General features: G+C 40.6%; 2 pseudogenes; one reads left to right on the top strand and one right to left on the bottom strand.

Annotated features, from left to right (window-relative positions):
- Window positions 1–781: 781 nt before the first annotated feature.
- LOC112445629 (uncharacterized) lies at window positions 782–904 on the top strand (annotated as a pseudogene).
- Window positions 905–4,690: 3,786 nt separating this feature from the next.
- LOC112445628 (disintegrin and metalloproteinase domain-containing protein 20-like) lies at window positions 4,691–6,381 on the bottom strand (annotated as a pseudogene).
- Between the last annotated feature and the right edge of the window lie 2,870 nt (window positions 6,382–9,251).

Genomic DNA, 9,251 nt, shown 5'->3' with positions numbered 1-9,251 from the left:
GGCTACGGTCCATGGGGTCCCAAAGAGTCACACACAACTGAGCACACACGCACATGGGACACCTTGGCTCTTCTTTCTTTCTTTTTTTTTTTTCATTTCTTTTCTTTTCTTTTTTTTTCTTTCTGTTTTTCTTTTTTTATATTTTATTTCTTTAATAGAAAATTATTTAATTAGTGTACATGTGTTCCCCATCCTGAACCCTCCTCCCTCCTCCCGCTCCACACCATCCCTCTGGGTCGTCCCAGTGCACCAGCCCCAAGCATCCAGCATCGTGCATTGAAACTGGACTGGCATCTCGTTTCATACATGGCGTTTCACATGTTTCAATGCCATTCTCCCAAATCTTCCCACCCTCTCCCTCTCCCACAGAGTCCATAATACTGTTCTATACATCAGTGTCTCTTTTGCTGTCTCGTATACAGGGTTATCGTTACCATCTTTCTAAATTCCATATACATGCGTTAGTATACTGTATTGGTGTTTTTCCTTCTGGCTTACTTCACTCTGTATAATAGGCTCCAGTTTCATCCACCTCATTAGAACTGATTCAAATGTATTCTTTTTAATGGCTGAGTAATACTCCATTGTGTATATGTACCACAGCTTTCTTATCCATTCATCTGCTGATGGACATCTAGGTTGCTTCCATGTCCTGGCTATTATAAACAGTGCTGTGATGAACATTGGGGTACACGTGTCTCTTTCCCTTCTGGTTTCCTCAGTGTGTATGCCCAGCAGTGGGATTGCTGGATCATAAGGCTGTTCTATTTCCAGTTTTTTAATCGCTTCTCGGCCTTTTGGCTAAGATCAAGTGTAGCTTTTAGAATTTTTATAGTAGGATTTTATATGTAGAAATTCCTGTAAGCTACATTTAATGGCAGTTTTTATGTTTGTTTTTCAGTTCTATAGTTTTTGACTCTCAATCTAATTGTTCTGGGTCCTGAGATAAAAAGTTAATATAAATAGTGAGATTCACTTTGCTGTGCAGCTGAAACTAATAGATTGTAAAAAACTATACTCAATAAGAATGTAAAAGTTAATGTAAGTGGTGACAAAGAAGAACACTGATTTATTCCCAGTTTCACTGGGAACTTCATTTTAAAGAATGTTCAATGATTAATTTTCAATGATATTTATTATTAGGTTAGGAAAGCTTGCTTTTATTCCTACCTGGCTATGAAGTACTTTTCATTGTCAAAAGAGTTTAAATGTTATTTAAGGCTTTTTCTGTATGTGCTGCGATGAGCATATGTTTTATGTTTTTAATATCCAGTAAGAAATTATATAAACTACGCTTGCGTTTACAGAAATAAACCCTACTTTGTGAAAATGTTATTTTCTTCCTTCTGCTGAAGATGTTATTTTCTCATTTTTGCTGAATTTGATATACTTGTTATTTGTGATTTTTGTTCGATCTCTGTACATGAAGTCGGTATTTCTTTCTTGTATTGTTTTTGTGCAGAGTTTTACTGGATGCATAATATTAGTTAAATACCTTATTCTTTAGTTTTATCCTGTAAAGTAATTTCTGCTTGTGAATAACTGAGGTCTGTTCCTTAAGGTTTAACACTCAGCAGCTTACCTTTGAGGACTGCTGTCTGTGGGTAAAATGTAGGGAAAACAATCCATTTGTTATTAATTTCATCGTGTTAATCAGATGTTTACTTTTTATAAATTGATACTATTCATTTATAGTTTTACTTAAAATGACACATCCCACGTAAGTTTCTTAGTAATTTTTTCATGTTTAAATATCTGCTACGGTGCTCAGAGGGTAAAAAATCTGCCTGCAATGCAGGAAATCCAGGTTCGATCCCTGGGTCAGGAAGATCCCCTGAAGTAAATGGCTACCCACTCCAGTATTCTTGCCTGGGAAACCCCATGGACAGAGTAGTGTGGCAGGCTACAGTCCATGGAGTCCCAAAGAGTCAGACATGACTGAGCAACTGGCACTGGCAGCTTTCTTTCATTGTTTCAAATAGTGGAGGTTTTGGTGTCCAGCATTTGCAAGTGGACTGCCAGCTTTATGAATCTAATAGCAACAAACATAATGGCAGTTCCCCAGCAGTGTAACAACGGGACCAAAGAAGGGCACAGCTAAGAAAATTCCTCCTGGGACCCGAGTCGTCAGCATGTGTCTAGAAGGCTATGCACATGTGCTAAGGAGTAACTACCCACTTAGAACAAGGAGAGTATGGTATGGGCAGACTTGAAACACTTCCAGGCCACAGGGAAATTTATTACAAAAGGGCAAAACTCTCATTGGCTACTGGGAGTCAAGCACATTTTGACCAATACTAGCTGGAGAAAAGGCCACCCTGAATATCAGTGAAGGCATAGAATAAAACTGAGTATTTCAGACCAAATGGAGAATCTTAAACTGAAGTAGAATAGCCAAAATTAAACATAAAATTAAATGCCCCTTTAAAATCAAAGGGAAGAGGTAGTGTTCTTGGAATCATTGCAGAAGGTCCTGTGGCTCTAGTATGTGATCCCCGAGGAAAGGGTTAGCCCACCTGGTATGGGAAACTCAGGGATTTGGAGAACATTTAGACCTGGGACTCAAAACTGGGAGGCTACAATGCTTGGTAGCAGTGCCAGTATGGCTGAGACTTATAGTCTTGTTGGTTCTGAGTGTAACCAAATATGTATATAGCAGAAATTATGGTTGCTGCTAAGGCGAAAGCTGTTAATGAGACAATTCTGACATGAACACAAATCAAATTTTCCCCGGGTTTCAACTCTTTCTCTAGTTCCTGCCATTGGCAGAAAGGAACAGGAGAGGATTGGCATATAAGACATGTAATCTGTAGGTTACCAGTCCTTGTGTGACAAGGCCAGAGTACAAGGAGGAAGGGCATGTGGGATAGAGGACAGTAAATCAGACACACACACGAACACCATCCACAGACTGTCTCTGCTCCAGACACACACAGAGAATAATTCCATAAAAATTGACCACTTAAAATCGCTTAAAATAATGGAAAGTAGAAATAGGCTAGGGATTAGTAAATTTTGTTTACTGGTTGTTTATGGTCCCAAATGATTAGAAAAAGTTGGAATTTTCTGCCAATGATCTAGGACACATGTTATAACATTGTTACTTCCAGGAGATTACAATCTAATCCTTGGGAAAGATCACTAGGCTTTGGCAGTCTCTTGAAATAGGAGCTATTGGTTTTTCCTTGTTTGTTGTTTTTTCAGTAGGCACATTCTGTGTTTCTTCCTTAGGTAAAGTTAGAATATTCTGTGCTTACATCCTAAGTGAAGCCGTAACATGTCTAGTTTTTAGGTAGGTTTTGGGTAGTTTTCTCAGATTTTGGTGGAACAGAGCTGTTGGTGGAACAGCCTCTTCTTTTTCATCTTTCTTTTTTGGTCTCGTGAACAGCCAAAGCAAAAGCAACAGACATGTATTAGAAACAAAAGAGGAATCAGAAATATGTTAGCAGGTTCCTCTTTTCCACCCTTTCTTCTGTTTGGGGCTCAGGGGCTGGGCCACTGTCCACACTGCCTCCTCTGCCTTTTTCCTGGCAGACGGGAGGGCCCCACCCGTAGTTGCAGTGGCAGTGCTGTCTGTTGTTGCAGACTCCCCTCAAAGAGCAGAGCTGAGGTGAGCAGTTACGTGGAACAGTGGAATAAGAGACACACCTCCTTCTGATGCAGATGTTTTCGGGACCACACTTTGTACCATCTTTCACTGCACCAATATCAGCTATTCTTATCCCGAGGTGGTAGTCTGTACCCCAGCAAGTGTTATTTTCGAATTTAGTCCAATGCAGAGTATATGATCGCTCATTAGGAATTTCTTTGACGTTCTCACACTGAATCCTCCCACACAGGCTGTCTGCCATGCTGCATCTTATGTATGAGGTTTCTGTGATACCACAGTTACCAAAACGGTCACCTCGGGTATTTACTGCCTGTAGCAACTCATGTCTGCATCCTTGGCCTCTTTGCCAAAGATTTGCCTACAGTGTTCATCGCGCTCATTGCATCTCTTTCCATAGCAGTAACCACCGCCTGTGCAGGAGGCCCCATCCTGCACGTACACATCATCTGGACACTGATTGGATGTCCCATTGCACCACTCTGGAAGATCACATTCATTTGCTACTTCCTACACACGGTGCCTGATTGGCTGAACATGCAGTTATGGCAACAAAGCCCAAAAGCACAGTTGATACCAGCTGTCATAGTGCAGTTTAACTGACAACAGGGATCAGTGTTACACGTCTTAAGGATCCACAGTCACACTCTTCTCCTTCTTCAACCACACTGTTTCCACAGCGTGTCTCCCTGATGACTGTATGTGGATTTGGTGTATTGTACAAACAGGTCTTCTACGACCAAGTTCCAATAATCAGCATAGCTGCAGTTGCTGAATTTAGTTGTTAATGCTACAGATGGAAACAATATGCACTTGATGCTCCACATTTACATATTTTGGGTATCATGATCATACCCAAATTATGACCCATCTCATGAGTCACAATATATGATAAAAAAAATTCGTTGATCGTGGAAAGTCTCAATTCCACACTAAATTGACGTTGACACACTGTCCAACAAAGGCTAAGCCAAGAGTTTCACCAAATTCTTTTTTACAAAAATATGTACCACATCGTGGGGCACACGTTTATCGAAGCCCTTTTGCTTCCATTTGCAAAAGTTGTCCAAGGTCTTTCCAATCCTATTGCAATAAGGCTTTTTTAGTCCATATCTCCATTCCCTTGAAAAATACCTCAAGATCCAGTGGTTTCATAAGGTCACTTACTCCATTTAAAACAAGGAACACTTCTTTCTCCACAAGCGAAGCATTACTTTATGATGAAGATATCGACTGTAATCTATGACCACTGCCACTTCAAGAAAATAGTGGTGGGTCCACCAGCCTGTATAGGCACTTTGCATCAAAGTGGAATTAATGCTTTCTTGAATCTTCAATTGTCCTGCTATTTTCTCATCTGTTAACCCACATCGAAAGTATGAAAAATTGTGTCCTTATTGTCTAGCTTATATATTAGATGCTCAAATGCAGTAGAAAACCTTTTGGGTTCAATTTCATAAACAATGTCATTTGTCTGTAACATTCCTTGAAAGCCCCCGAAGCAGTTACTGAGGGAAACCAGAGACTCTGGGTCCCCCTCCACGTAACCACTGTAATAACAGTCATCCTGGACAAAAGGTTGGTCTTGCAGGAGAACACCCTTGTCTGCGTAGGTGAACACGGGAAGTTTTTGGACAAAAAATTCTTCTTGACCTTTATATGAACAACATGTCTCTGGCCCCCAAAATGCAGTTTGTAAGAGAACCAGCCTTGAAGCTTCATGCCTCTGCCAGTGGGTGTTACTCTCCAGGGAATCACCACTTCTGGGGGGCCAAGTCTTTGGGAGTGCCCAAGCTGGGGCCATCCAGGAAGGAAGAGGAATACTTTCAGCCAGACAAGCAGGAGAGTAACCTTCATATACACCAGGAACTCACCAACACCTATCGCGGAGACATCATATCTAGCCATTGGTGGAAAAAGAGGGCAGGACAGCATACATCAGTGTTCAGTCTCCTCCGTCTGAGCTGATGTATTCAATGTTAACCTTTAGTTTGTTGTCTGGCAAAGTCATGCAGTCAAAGCAGCAGCACTAAAAGAAAAACAAATAAGTAGAACAGGGACTGGGTGGGAGTGATGAGCAAACCAAGATAGAGGAAAAAGGAAGGGTACAGGTTAGGATGAATGAGAGTTTGGCTTAAGACATGTCTGACGGGCTCTTAAGTAATGGTGAGGCAGAGTGAGACTGTGTGAGTACACACGAATGGTGACTGGCCTACGATGACACTTGTTGAATCTAGAGGAAGGGCACATAGTGATTCGTGATACAGTTCTTTATGTCTATTAATATGTGCAAACATTTCCACAATATATAACACAAAAGAGTCTTACTGGAAAGGTGAATGAATATCATCTTCTGATAAAGGAGTCTTGTGTTACACATTTGGATGTTATGATAATAAACTATAGGTCCTCCTTTTACTTACAAGTGAGAATTCTTTAATCATAATACTCAGGAGAGATATAAATATTCGCAGATATTATATTTTCTCATTGTCCATATGATGTATTTCCATGTAACAAGTCATTATTTGTCCTACGTCCTCTGCATTTCTCTTCATCTAAATCTATGAAATTGCAGGCGTCCAGCACTGCTAGCTTTCACAGCTTTGAGGATCTACTGTAATGCTACCTAATGCAATGACTGGTAGACCCAGGTGGCCGTGGGAGGGGGAATATGTTGGGTTGTTGATGGATGTTACTCAAATGTATTTACATTCTATCATACTGTTAAGAAGAACAGCATTTAAAAACCTGTACCCTTATAAAATGGAAGGAAATCAGGGTAGCTGGGAGGGTAGCAATTGAAAATTGTTAATGTACTGATGCAAAATAACCTTCAGAAGTAAAAAGGAAATCAGTGGCTCCTTGAAGGAGGAAAGCTTGGAGTAAGGAAATATTGTCTTAGAGTGGCAAAGACATCAAAGTCTCCACATTATCGGACTTTAAGGTAATCAGTTCCCGAGTGCAACCTCACAATGTATTACTTCATAATAAAAACAGATAATACATATGCCATATGAAAATACCATCTACAGTTATCTCCATCATACAAATGTGTTATCATATATTTGTTAGCATGAAATATGACAACATGCCTGGCTGGCAATACTGATGTTCTGCTTCTTCTTTGACCAAAGCATTTAAAAAACATGTAATGTTCATACATGATGGTATACACTTAGAAAACATAAATGAACACACAGATCAAGATTATTAACCGGTCTAGAGCTCTAATTTGAACAGAGGTTTTAGGGGAAACAGCACATTTGGGATTTTTAAAAGTGCTTTCAATACTGTATATTTAAAATGCTTGCTTTATTCCTCTGAATCATTCTCATGTCATTTATGAATTTTCATTTCATAAAAAGAAGAAACAACGTCCTGTGAGCTCACACTTCTTCACAGAAAGCCTCTTATTCCTAGTAAATTCTGCTAACCCTTTAAATCAAAAGGATAAGGTGACAATGTGTAGCCCAGCAGAGAAGATTTCCATTCTCAGAAATGGAAATACATGTGCCATACAGACTAGACATTTGTTAGTAATGTCCTTTGATGATCAAACATACTTCCAGACCTCTAAACAGCTAGCCATCTCACTAAGCTGTGCTGTGCTTGGTCGTTTAGTTGTGTCTGACTCTTTGTGACCCCATGGACTGTAGCCCACCTGGCCCTCTGTCCATGGAATTCTCCAGACAAGAATACTGGAGTCGGTTGCCAGGCTCTCCCTTCAGGGGATCTTTCGAACCCAGGGATTGAACCCAGGTCTCCCGCATTGCAGGCAAATTCTTTACTGTCTGAACCACCAGGAAAGCCCCTCATTAAGCTACCATTTACAATACATTCTTACTCTTAAACCAGTTCTCAAATCAGTCCTACATAAGCCTCAAAGAACTGGGCATCTGATTTACTAATGTATTATCCACCAATATTTTGATTTATCTTCTTGGTACCAAGTGAGTGCATGTCTAGCTTAATTTCATAGCTCATTTTCAAAAATGTTTAGACATTGACTTAAGGACATGGTCTGTATCTTAATATCACCTTGACTGCTCTAACTTCTACACATTATGAAACTGTTAACCACAACCTTACTCCTAATAAAAATTCACCCCTCAGATTTATAAATGATGAAGATAACTTTTCATCATATCTCCCCTTTTCAGTGCCCTTTATTTTACGTTTTACTACTGTAGTCTCTGATATTCAATATGCTATCTAGGTTGGTCATAACTTTTCTTCCAAGGAGTAAGCGTCTTTTAATTTCATGGCTGCAGTCACCATCTGCAGTGATTTTGGAGCCCCCAAAAATAAAGTCTGACACTGTTTCCACTGTTTCCTTATCTATTTCCCATGAATTGAAGGGACCAGATGCCATGAACTTCGTTTTCTGAATGTTGAGCTTTAAGCCCACTTTTTCACTCTCCTCTTTCACTTTCATCAAGAGGATTTATAGTTCCTCTTCACTTTCTACAATAAGGGTGATGCCATCTGCATATCTGAGGTTATTGATATTTCTCCTGGCAATCCTGATTCCAGCTTGTGTTTCTTCTAGTCCAGCATTTCTCATGATGTACTCTGCATATAAGTTAAATAAGCATGGTGACAATATACAGTCTTGACGTACACCTTTCAGACTTGATTTTTTTGGGCTCCAAAATCACTGCAGAAGGTGACTGCAGCCATGAAATTAAAAGACACATACTCTTTGAAAGAAAAGTTATGACCAACCTAGATAGCATATTGAAAAGCAGAGACATTACTTTGCCAACAAAGGTCCATCTAGTCAAGGCTCTGGTTTTTCCAGTGGTCAGGTATGGTTGAGATAGTTGGAATATGAAGAAAGCTGAGTGCCAAAGAATTGATGCTTTTGAACTGTGGTGTTGGAGAAGACTCTTGAGAGTCCCTTGGACTGCAAGGAGATCCAACCAGTCCATTCTAAAGGAGAGTAGCCCTGAGAGTTCTTTGGAAGGAATGATGCTAAAGCTGAAACTCCAGTACTTTGGCCACCTCATGTGAAGAGTTGACTCATTGGAAAAGACTCTGATGCTGGGAGGGATAGGGGGCATGAGGAGAAGGGGACGACAGAGGATGAGATGGCTGGATGGCATCACCGACTCAATGGACATGAGTTTGAGTGAACTCTGGGAGATGGTGATGAACAGGGAGGCCTGGCGTGCTGGGATTCATGGGGTCGCAAGGAGTTGGACACGACTGAGCGACTGAGCTGAACTGAATTGTAGTCTTGTTTTAGATCCCGTCAATTCAACCACTGTTGACTAAAATCCTCAACCCAAACTAGTGCAGATTTTTTCACTTGCTTTCACACTCTTAACAAAAACTGTAGAACTGCTCAGGAAGGAAATTACAGAGTATGTTTGTGGTAATTAATGAGTAAAAGGCAGGCTAAAATTGGCACGAGGTACCTGGTGTGTGTGCTGTGTGCTGAGTCATGTCCAGCTCTTTGCCATTCTGTGGACTGTAGCCCACCAGGCTTCTCTGTCCATGGGATTTCCCAGGCAAGAATACTGGAGTGGGTTGCCATGTCTAGTCCAGGGCATCTTCCTGAACAGGGATTGAACCTGTATCCTCTTTCATCTCCTGCATTAGTAGGTGGATTCTTTACCCCTGAGCCACCTGGAAGCCT

The sequence above is a fragment of the Bos taurus genome, unplaced genomic scaffold, assembly GCF_002263795.3.
Source record: "Bos taurus isolate L1 Dominette 01449 registration number 42190680 breed Hereford unplaced genomic scaffold, ARS-UCD2.0 Leftover_ScbfJmS_2186, whole genome shotgun sequence".
Lineage (NCBI taxonomy): Eukaryota > Metazoa > Chordata > Mammalia > Artiodactyla > Bovidae > Bos > Bos taurus.
The sequence above is the reverse complement of the archived record's forward strand: the minus strand, read 5'-3'. Positions and strand labels throughout refer to the sequence as shown.